The sequence below is a fragment of the Pristis pectinata genome, chromosome 9 (genome assembly GCF_009764475.1).
Source record: "Pristis pectinata isolate sPriPec2 chromosome 9, sPriPec2.1.pri, whole genome shotgun sequence".
Lineage (NCBI taxonomy): Eukaryota > Metazoa > Chordata > Chondrichthyes > Rhinopristiformes > Pristidae > Pristis > Pristis pectinata.
Genome location: NC_067413.1, coordinates 70,391,193 through 70,402,358, shown reverse-complemented (window position 1 = coordinate 70,402,358; position 11,166 = coordinate 70,391,193).

Below are 11,166 nucleotides of genomic sequence, written 5' to 3'. Positions count from 1 at the left end.
TGGTGCAATCCTGTTTACAAAACCAATTCCATTCTGCTGACAGATACCAAACATCAGAAGGCTATGCCATCCCTCACTAAAAAGTAATTTTTGTTTGAAGAATCACAAATGGTTAGAGACAGTTATGTCAGCTTGAAGCATGTTTTTTTTGGCTCAGCTCCAAAGTTCTACTTCTTTCACAGAGGATTTGTGGGAGCACTGGGACCTGAGTGTGACTGTCAAACCATGACAGTAGGTTTGGAGTGGTTATAGGTTGAAATGCCAAATAGACTGCATTGTTAGAGAATGGATGCAATTTTAAATGAAACCATAAGGCTATTCAGTGTATCTATTGATCCAGTGAAATGATGACCACTTTCACCTGCTGCCTAAGTATTCCACTGAATCAGGAGATTGTGACGTGTGCTTCTATTATCATTGAGTAGCCCTTGTATTTTGTATTGTTCTCATTCTAAATATCCATTAGTTTCTTTAATTGCATGTGCTTCATGAGGCTTTCTGATGAACCTGTAGGATTTGTTAAATAGGAACAGCTGCTTGTCATGAAGGTATTTAGCTTCTGAGATTCATTAAAGTTCCACTAAGGGTTAGGCTAGAAAGTACATACAAAGATGAATAATATTCATATTCTTACAAGGTTGGTTAATGATAACAAATGATCTTTATCTGAGTAAACCCCCACTGCAATGTCTAGCTGAGACAGAACTGAAATTGGTAGCTCCATCCTCTACTTTATGAAGGGGAAAGGCCTGCAATCATTTTAAGCTAAGAAACTTTCTGGAATTCATCATTAGTTGCTGTATGGATGCATTAAAAACTTGCAAAAAGTTGACTGTATTACACTGATTAAAGACTATTTCCAACATTGCTGTTGTGCCTTAAATGACTCTGCACATGTGTGCATTTTGAGAATGAGTGTGTGTGTGTGTAGGAAAGTGTGGATATTACAGGATTTATGAAAATCTTTCCAAAATGAGACACTACCTCCCAGCACATACATAAATGTGTAGTCTTCAGGGAAGCCTGCCACAGGGAATCTGTTGCTCAAGATGCTTCCTTACCCTTGCCTTCTTCCTTATAGTCCGAATGGTCAACATGATGTGCCTTTACCCTACTGTCTTGTCCATAGGCCCACTTCAAGTAATGCCTGAGTTTGTATGATGGTTAAACTATACTCCTGTGCTGTGTATTTTTCCTTAAAGGCAGTGTGGCTCCTGAAAAGTGAAAGGCAGCTGTGATTTTCTATGAATGAATGAGTTTTGCAAGCATACTCAGAATTGGCCACTGGAAAGCTCCTCTGATACTGGCCATCAAGTGCATGTTGAATGCAAAGAGAATGAGAGTTGCAAAGGCCACATGAGTGTAATTTATAAGTGCCTGTACTTGGCGGAAGTAATGGATGCAAATGCACGTGCCCAGTCTGCATGCTTCTGTGGGTTGAGGGAGAAGTAAGCAAAGTGTGAACAGGTGTTAATGACCTTCCTAATGTTCAGCAAACCATGCTATGTGACAAATATCAGTAAATCAGTTAAGTTTAGACAAATGCCTGTTGTAACTTAGTTTTAGTTGCAGCAAAGTGGTTGAGAATGGAAGTATCAGTCTTCAATGTGCAGAATAAACTTTGAGCATGTAGAGTGGTTGTTGTGTGAAAAGGTTCTTTTGGGTCTCAAAGATGGAGGACTCGGGATACAGTCTTTGGATCTCAAAAATAGTTTAATCGCAAAGGCAAACGCGGGAACAGAATGAATGGGAATGGATGCACGCGCGCACACACACACAAGCAGGAGACCACAAACATGAGGGGAATCACAACAAGGATGAGATACTCACACACAATAAACAAGGTACAGCTTATCAAGGGATAAACACTTCAATGCCTGAACACCTTGACCCAAACAAGCATTGGCTCTAACACTCCCTGGAATCTGTCTAAGAGGCTCCCAAACCTCGTGGTGGTGCACACTCTTACCAGTGATCTCTGCAGCATTGTTTCACTATTCCTGGGGAAGTCAAAAAAGAGCAAGCCAGGAATGTGCAATGCTCTCTATAGTGCTGGAAGGCTGGGTGGAGCCAGACCAGTTGATTTAGATAGGCCAATAGTTTGGGGGTCAAGGACAAAGGCCAATGGTCAGGCAGGCCCAGGAACAAAGGTGCTCTCCAAGCCAATCCCTATGCTTACACCTGATGGGTGGAGTGGAGCCAAACCTTGATTGACAGTGGTGTCACTTCCACTATGATAAGCAATGCTGTCCTCCGACCAGAGGGGTCAGTGTTGTTACTGTCACGTGACAGCCATGTGCTTTCCTACTACAGTGGTGCGATGTAGTTTGGTTATGAATGCAGATTTATTGTGACTGGGCCTTTTAAATAACATTGTTTTTGAGAAATCAGTAATAGCAAAAGCTGTTTTTTCCATGAGTGAATTGCAACCATTGTTTTTCTGAGCAAAATCATTGTAAATCTTGCCGATAATGAATTTTTGCTTTCACACTACTGTTGATGTCACTCAGACACATTGGACAATGGAAAAACAGTGCTCGTGAACATACACATTTTGCCCCTATAAAGGGTTGGCGAAAAAACAACACAATGCTAGAGGAACTCAGCAGGCCAGGCAGCATCCGTGGAGAAAAGCAGGCAGTTAATGTTTCGGGTCAGGACCCTTCTTCAGGACTGAAGATAGGAAAAGGAGAAGCCCAATATATGGGGTGGGGTGGGGGGGAAACAAGAGCAGTGATAGTTGGACAAAAGAGCAGAGGCAGGGCAGGCACCAGATGATGATAGGTAGATGCAGGTAAGAGATAGTGATAGGCAGATGCAGAGGAGGAGAGATGGGTCACAGGTATGGAGGCAGGCACCCCATGGGAGAGGAAAAACAAAATAAGTGAGGAGAAAAAGGAGAGATAGGCTAGGAAAGGAAAGGAAAGAAGAGGCATGGTGGGTGGGGGGAATTTGGTTTACTTAAAGTGGGAGAATTCGATGTTCATGCCATTAGGCTGCAAGATCCCAAGACAGAAAATGAGATGCTCTTCCTGCAGTTTGCATTTGGACTTCTCCCGGCAGTGGAGGAGGCCAAGGACTGACATATCAGTGATGGAGTGGGAGGGGGAGTTGAAGTGACTGGCAACGGGGAGATGCACAGAGCGAGGAAGATCACATGGCTGTGGAACTGAGTCTGAGTAAGCACGTGGTCGAGGAGCAGGAGAGCAGAGGGGGAGCGGTAAGAGAGGGATTCATAAAACTCCCGTTGAAGAGGGGATGAAAACTTCTTCAAAGTGGGCATCCTCGAAGAGACTTTGCAGTGGAGCAGTTTGATGAATCCCTCTCTCACTGCTGCCCCTGTGATCTCCTCTGCTCTCCCGCTCCTCGACCATGTGATCACTCAGACTGGGTTCCACTGGCATGTGATCTTCCTCGTTCTATAGGTCTGTTTTTTCCCCACGGATGCTGCCTGGCCTGCTGAGTTCCTCCAGCATCTTCTTGTTTTTTTTCATCTAGATTCCAGCATCTGCAGTCCTTTGTTCCTCTAGTAAAATGTTAGTGAATACTGCTAAGACAACTAGAAAGGTGAACAAAATTCATTTCACAGCGTCTTTTATTTTGACGCTGTGGAAAAAATTTCTGCAACAATATTTTCACATTCTCAATGTTCCTGTTGCCCATGTGCAAACGTAAAACTTGTAATAGGTTTCCTTTCTTTCTGGAAGCTGCTGTGCTGGCACTGAATGCTTCTACTGAAATTCCACGGACTGGCAGATCCCTAATTGCTGTTAAATTTCCCCATGGACAAACTGCCATGAACATGCTTGTCACTTGAATGCCAATCTGCAAAAGGCAGACCAAAAATACATCAAACCAGTGAAAGTAAAATCTTTTCTCAAGGTATTTTTAAAAAAAAATAACATTCATGGTAATTTGATATAAGTAGCACTTCCTATTTAAAAGAAAACATTCTTCCAATTTTCTTCTCATTTATTTATTCAGATCTGCCCTTTTTTCAGAATACAGAAGATAAAATTTCCTGGTATATACACTGTGGTACTGTTACAACACCTCTAACCAATAGCACTGACTTGCAGCAACTTGTGGAAAATTTGAAGCATCAGAACCATTGTACGATTACTGTAGGATCTCCCAAACAGTAATTACATTTACTTATTTGATATACATTTGGGAAAATACTGTTTTTTCTCCCAGGCTCTTAATAACAGTAATACCCAAATCAGTGAAAGGTAACAAGATGTCCCTTGCACGGGCTTTCCAGGTATCAGCTGTTCTTCATAATAAGTGAGTAATCCCCATTTTTTCTCCTACATAAACACCTAAAGCCATGCCCTCTAAATCTCATGATAGCTGTGATGATATCTCTGCTCTTTTCTATTGCTATGGAGCGATAGAGCATCAAAGACAAATATTTTCTGATGGTTATTCCTTTGCTCTTTATCAACCAATTGACTTGCTTTACATCTAATAACATCATGAAATCTAAGTGCATTAACTAGGGTTAAGAATCCAAGTTAGATTTCCAGTACCGGAAACAGTATATCAAGCCTAAGAGTCTATGGAAGCTGTCAGTAAGGATAATGCAGAGTGCTGTTCCTTTTGTGGAAAGAGAGAGTCTCAGCCTGAAACATAAACTCTCCTTCTCTCCAGTAAATGCCGCTTTACATGCTATTTCCAGCATATTCTGCTTTTATTTTAGATTTCCAGTACCTGCAGCTTTTTGCTTTGAGTTGCTGTCCCTTTCCTACTGCAAGCACAATTTTTATGATGTTTCCTGTGTCCTCTCTACCTTTTACACTTATATCCCATGTTATGGAATATCAACATTTACTCCCCTTTGTTTTTGCGTGTGTCAGAAGTTTTCCTATCAATTTGCTCTTCTATCTCTTTGGACTGATTGAAGGCTTATGGCACTGTCAGGAGTGAGATTGTCACTCTGTTGTCCTTTAGCTCAAGTGATAGAGCCTCATTTGATGATCATTCTAAACTTTCTGCCCGGAAACTGGATTGCAGAACATTGTTTTCTTCAGCATAATGCAACTCAAAATTATATTTTTGCTCAGAAGTAATTGCAATAAACATCATTTCTGAGTGAAATTGTACCAATCACAAAATTGCCCATGCACTTCAAGTTGTGGTTCAAGTCAGCACACCTAATGGTTATCCAGTATCAGACAGGCACCTAATGATATCAGTGGTCATTCAATACATATTTCAGCCTATACTGATGTAAATAGGAGGTCAAAGCTCCACAGAGACCACGATGGAACAATTTCGGGAGATCTACATACTTGCTTTTAGTCTGGAACACTCTGCTGACATCAGGAGATCTCATCAACAGCTTCAGAACTGATTGCAGATTGTTCAAATACCTCCCACATTCCAAAGTATGCTTAAAACTAGCTGGGAATGTTTGCTGCAGCTTTTGGCTGCTGAACTAATCTTTCAATGACTGCCTTAGTAGTTCTACCACTGGCAGCACTCACTACTGAAGGTATCAGGATAAGCATTGCTACTGGGGACCATGGACCACATGGCACAGACATGTCCATCTGCAAAGACTTTAGAGACACCACTTTATATCTGGACCTCATTGATGAACAATATCTTTTCAAGTTTAATTTTCTAAGGCTAAAATAATAGAGATATGTGATATTCTGTGGAATAACTTTAGCTACCCTCTCATATCTGGACTGCTTCTCTGGTGAAAGATCACAGTGACATTCAATTCCTTGGCCACTGGATCATTCCAGGCAGCTGTCACTGACATGTGTTATTTGTTAATTTACTGCACCATCAGAGAGGTTGCTCAGCTGCTCTACCCGTAGAGGAAGACCTTCATTTGTTTACTTCAATAAGGCGAAAGTGGCATCTTCGGCACTGAGATTTGCCAGCAATGGTAAAGAACCAATGAAGTCTTAGTGATAGAAGTACTGCATTTCACTCTGTTCACAACAATTGAATGTGATCAATGTTACACTATCCTACTCAAGCAAATACTTCTGACTGACACATTCTCAATTCTTCCTGTTTCAATTTCAATCGCTTTCAATCCTATGCATAGTGGGCTTCTAGACAAATGGCATCCTCAAGCAGATGTTTCATTTCACTGAGTGATCTTACTCATATTTGTCATTCTCTCACAGAAGTCCCTCTCTCGGAATTTGCCGTTAAGAATACTGGAAGAGCAGACTAAGCAAAGGAGAAGAATCCCCAGATAGGAATCAACTTCACTTTGGAGATTGCATTCATTCATTGCCAGGATAATATGGCTATGAAATCAGTCAAATTACTTCACAGTCTTGAGCTCTGTTTCAGAACGGCAATCATTTCTATTTGTAAACGATCACCTACTATCTTATGCAATCATTGTTTTCCTCAAGCATATTGACTGAAAATGCATGGCACTACCAATCGTTTTGGCTGAGGCATCACAGGGTAAGTAGCAATGCCAGCAGATGCCACACCTTAGAAGAAGTACTGCATGCTTGATCGTCCTTCCCATGACCTGTTCTTCATTTCATCCTTGCCATGCAAAATGACACTTCTGCTTCTTCTTTTGAAGCTGGAGTCTAAAGAGAAGTGAAACGTCACTTTATCCACTTCTGTTTAGGTTGTTTCCAATTGAATATTATTCACCATTATCTGATACATGGTAGACAATGGGTGGAAAAATAGCTCTCAGTTTCTCTGTTGTGTATTCCATGGTCGTGCATGAGTCCACAAGATTTATTGATTACCTTAAATGCTTCTGATTAATACTAAAATGTTGCCACACCTTTTTCACAATGATCTTTATGGACCTGCTGGAATGTTCGTGTAGATCACTTTGATACCGGGGTGGTGCTTCAGGAGGTTGTGCTTTGCAATCCTGATGTATACCTACTGGCTAGGGTTTTCATACCTTCACCTGTGCTAAGCCAAAAGTCAATTTCTAAAGTCGCTGTTTCTATATTCAGAAAACCTAAGCATTCTGCATGGAGTTCTTCCATAATCTTACTCCACAATTCCCTCAGCAGTGCAATCTTGGCATCCCATTTTGTGCAACCCGAGATGGTAAGCAATCAGACGCTTGAACGGATCTCTCATACGCTAAAAGATAAGCTCTTAATCTCCCTGATCTACCTCAGTGTGGCCCTTGCACTTTATTTGTCTACCTACACTGCACTTTCTCTATAACTGTAACACTATATTCTGCATTCTGTTTTCCTGGGCTTCTCTCTAATGGCATCTTTCCAAACTTCAGGGTGTACAAGACATTCCACTGGATATGCAGTAATGAATTGGATTATGTGGCCCATCAGTCTAAAATAGCAGGTATGCTCACACTTGACCTTTCTCCCTTCTTGCCTCATCAGAATTTCAAAGTCAAAGTCAACTTTGACTTTGACTTTGAAATTCAAAGTCAAATTTATTGTCAGATGCACAAGTACATGTATGCACAGGTGCTATGAGAAGCTTACTTGCAGCACTATCACAGGCACATTGCATCAGATACACAACTATGTTTCTGTTTCTCAGCATAATTTCCTTGCTAATCTGTGGTGCTACTTCTAATGAAGGTATATTTGTACTCTGAGTTATCTGTTGTTCACCTATTCCACCTGGGTTGCACCTTCCAAGTAGTAAATGACCTTCCAATTCTTCCTAACAAAATGTAGTTGCCTGCATTGAACCTCATTATTTTCACAATCTCTGTTTATTAATGTTATTTTGAGATTTGACTCAGTCCTCTGCAGTATTTACTGTCCCCATTTCACTGTTAGCTACAAATTTAGAAACGTTGTTGTAAATATAACCCTTCCCAGGTGTTGCATTCAGCAGTTGTGTTCAATAATCTTCCAATACCTTAATTATTAATCTTTGCTTTAATTTTGAAATCACTTTTGTCACCATTACTGGCACATCATTTTTGATATCTGATTAGGACAGTTACAATCTCCACAATCCCTGATGGTGATGGGTTGAAATAGGTTTGTAGCTTTCTATTAAATGAGGCATTTACTGCTCGAAGTGCCTCTGCACCCCAGCAGCTACACAATATCACTGCACCTCCAAATAACAATCTCTACCAAACATGTTTGTTATGCAAATAATTTTGCCCTGAATCCTGATATTTAGCCCCAAAAGCACAAGAGAATCTATTACATTTAAAAATCACATTTTTCATATAAAATGTACTTGTTTTTTTTTCTCAGTATCTTCCATTTTCTCAGTTTTTTAAATTTCCTTTCAGTCTAACATTTTCCATATTTTTTTCACAGAATCAGTAAATTACTGCACACGAGGAGCAAATTCAGCCCATCACCTCAATTCCAGCTGTAAAAGCTACTGAAAGAATTTACCTTCCAGTCTTCTAGGTAATGGCATATGCACGCACGTTTTAAATGTAATGAGGTTTTCCATCTCAGCCAGTCTTTCAGATGGTGAACTCCAGATCCAATTTTTCATCTCTGAGGTTGAAGGAAATTTGCCTCAATTCCTTTTGTAATATCATTCTGCAAAGGTTTTGTTTCCTTGATTTGTCTCCCCTTTATAATCTGAGTGAAGCTTCATTTTTTGATACAATAGCAAAAACAATCCAGCACATTAATGCTAAAAATACATTGTGGTGAGTCATCATAAATTGTTAAAACAAATGTAACTATAATATAGTGGAATAATATAAACTAGTGGCAGGAAAGCAATGGAAATTGCTCTCAGAAACCAGTTCTGTGTGCACTAGAAACCAAAGAGCCAGGGGTGGGGATAGAAGGAAAACAAAATACTAATGGCACACTTATGAGGATAAGCAAAGATATAACTCACACCGAAACTGCTAAAACAAATGAAAGTTTCAGGTAAAACCGATGTAGCAGTGAGTGTGATGTGATAACAAACCAGGAGAAAAAAATAGTTCCGCAGCTCAATCAGAGTTGTGAACTGAATCCACTTTAAAGAAAATCATTACAAATAATATAAAGTTTATGGCATCTCCTGTTACAAAATAAGATGGTTCAAGAGAAGTATCATAAAATATTGTGGTTGAAAACAATCTCTTCAGAATCAATCAAAAGTCTCATAGCAACAGCCCACTCAAATGTCACAAGATCGCAACTTCAATGATTTAAGGATAAGCAAATCAAGAATGAACTCCAGCATCCCACAGTCAATGAAAAATTGTGTAAAGGTCAATTTTAAAGGCATTGCAATGTGTGACAATATGGGAAACAACATTTCAAAATGCTCTTAGTGAAGGCATCTTAACCTATTAATAACTTCTCCCCAACTGAAATGGGCAGATAAGTAAACAGTATAAAAATAGAGAGAGGTCTTCATTGTAAAATGAAGGCAACTGAATCAACTAGCCTTTGCTTGATGCCTGCTGGAGGTGCTGTGATTGAGAAGAGGGTTGCACTCTGTGTAGTAGCAGAACAGAACACTTGAATAAATCAGCATCTCAACTTGTCTATAAGGATGTGCAATCAAGTTCAGACTAAAGTTGTTTGGTATTCTCCCTGCGAGTGTCAGTACTACCGCAATGATCTGTAAACTGGTGACCTTGCAAATGTCTCACTCTACCATTACAGTCAAACTGAAGTCAGTGACAAGCAAGAGGAAAGCACTCCCATGTGGAGCCATACCTCACACAAAGGAAGATGTTTGCCCCAGAAGTTCCTCTGCTTCATCAATGACCTTCCTTCCATCATGAGGTCAGAAGCAAGAATGTCTGCTGCTGACCAGGCAATACTCACTTCCATTTGCAACTTCTCAGCAAGTGAAGTAGCCCATGCTTGCATGCAGCCAGACCCAGACAACGTTCAGGTATGGGTTTGCTAAGTGACAAGTAATAGTCACACCACAAAAGCACAAGGCAATGACCATTTCTAGTAGGACAGAATCTAACCACTTACCCTTGATATTTAATGGCATTGCTATTGCTGGAGTCTCCCGTCATCAACAATAAAGAGGCCACCGTTGACCAGACCCTGAACTGGACTACATATATCAGTACACCTTACTCTGGGTACAAGAGCAAGTCAGAAAGGAGGTAATCCATCTCCTAGCTCCACAAAGCCTTTCCACCATTTACAAACCACATGGCAGGAATGGGAAAGAATACCCTCCATTTGTCTACATGGGCATCTATCTCCATCTCCATCTCTCTCCCTCCCATCTCTCTCCCCCTATCTCGATCTCTCTCCCTCTATCCGTATCCCTATCGCTCTCCCTCTATCTCTCTCCATCTATCTCTCTCTCTCTCTCACTGTCTATTTCTCTTTACATTGTTAATTCTCCTTTTTATTCTTCTCTCATATCTCACCAAGTTCCCAGGTTGGCTGATCTTGCTGGTTCTGACCTGCAGTAAATTGTTACACAATAAAGTTCTTCATAGAAGTGTAAAAAAAATCTAACATACCGGGTACAGCATGAGACAACTCTGTCCAGCAAAATTTGGACCATTATCTGTGTACCTTCCTAATGTTAAAAGTGATATCAACATTTAATAAAGCCTGTTTACATAATATTTTGATTGTATGCTATGTACATATTGGTTTTAGCGGTGAAATTGTGAGGTCTGCCTAGCAAATTGTGCAGCAGTTCCCTACCCATCCACCACCTTCTTGAATATAAATAACTCATCTGTTTGTCTGCTGACAATGAACTAAAGGAAGAACATTTAACTAGACTTAGTAACTCTCATTTTTACCTGCTTTATGGCCTCAATAAACCAACTGAACTTACTTGTTGTCTTGCATTTTTTCCAGATTATTTATGGTATTTTTCACATTGGCCCAAAATTTCCTGGCAGTGACAAGGCACCTATTCTTGGTGATCACCTCCCTACCAAGTACATGCTTACTCTAAGGGGTTCCACAACAAGAATGTCCTTGCCGATTCTGCCCTAATCCTGCACTAAGCAGACTTTTCAAGAAATATGTTCACAACAGAATGGAGCTAAATAAAGTCTTGCCGACGGAAATGTTGAAAAAATGCAGACAGCCAGCAGTTAGAAACTTACCGTCACTTCCCTTGAGCAGTTAAAAACTGGCTTTGCCAATGACAACCATGTTCCACAAAAGAATAATCAAAAAGCATCTCTCCTTCATGGACTTCACTGGAGAGTTCTGTGCCTGAGAGCAATAAACAACATGCTGGAGGAACTCAGCGGGTCAGGCAGTA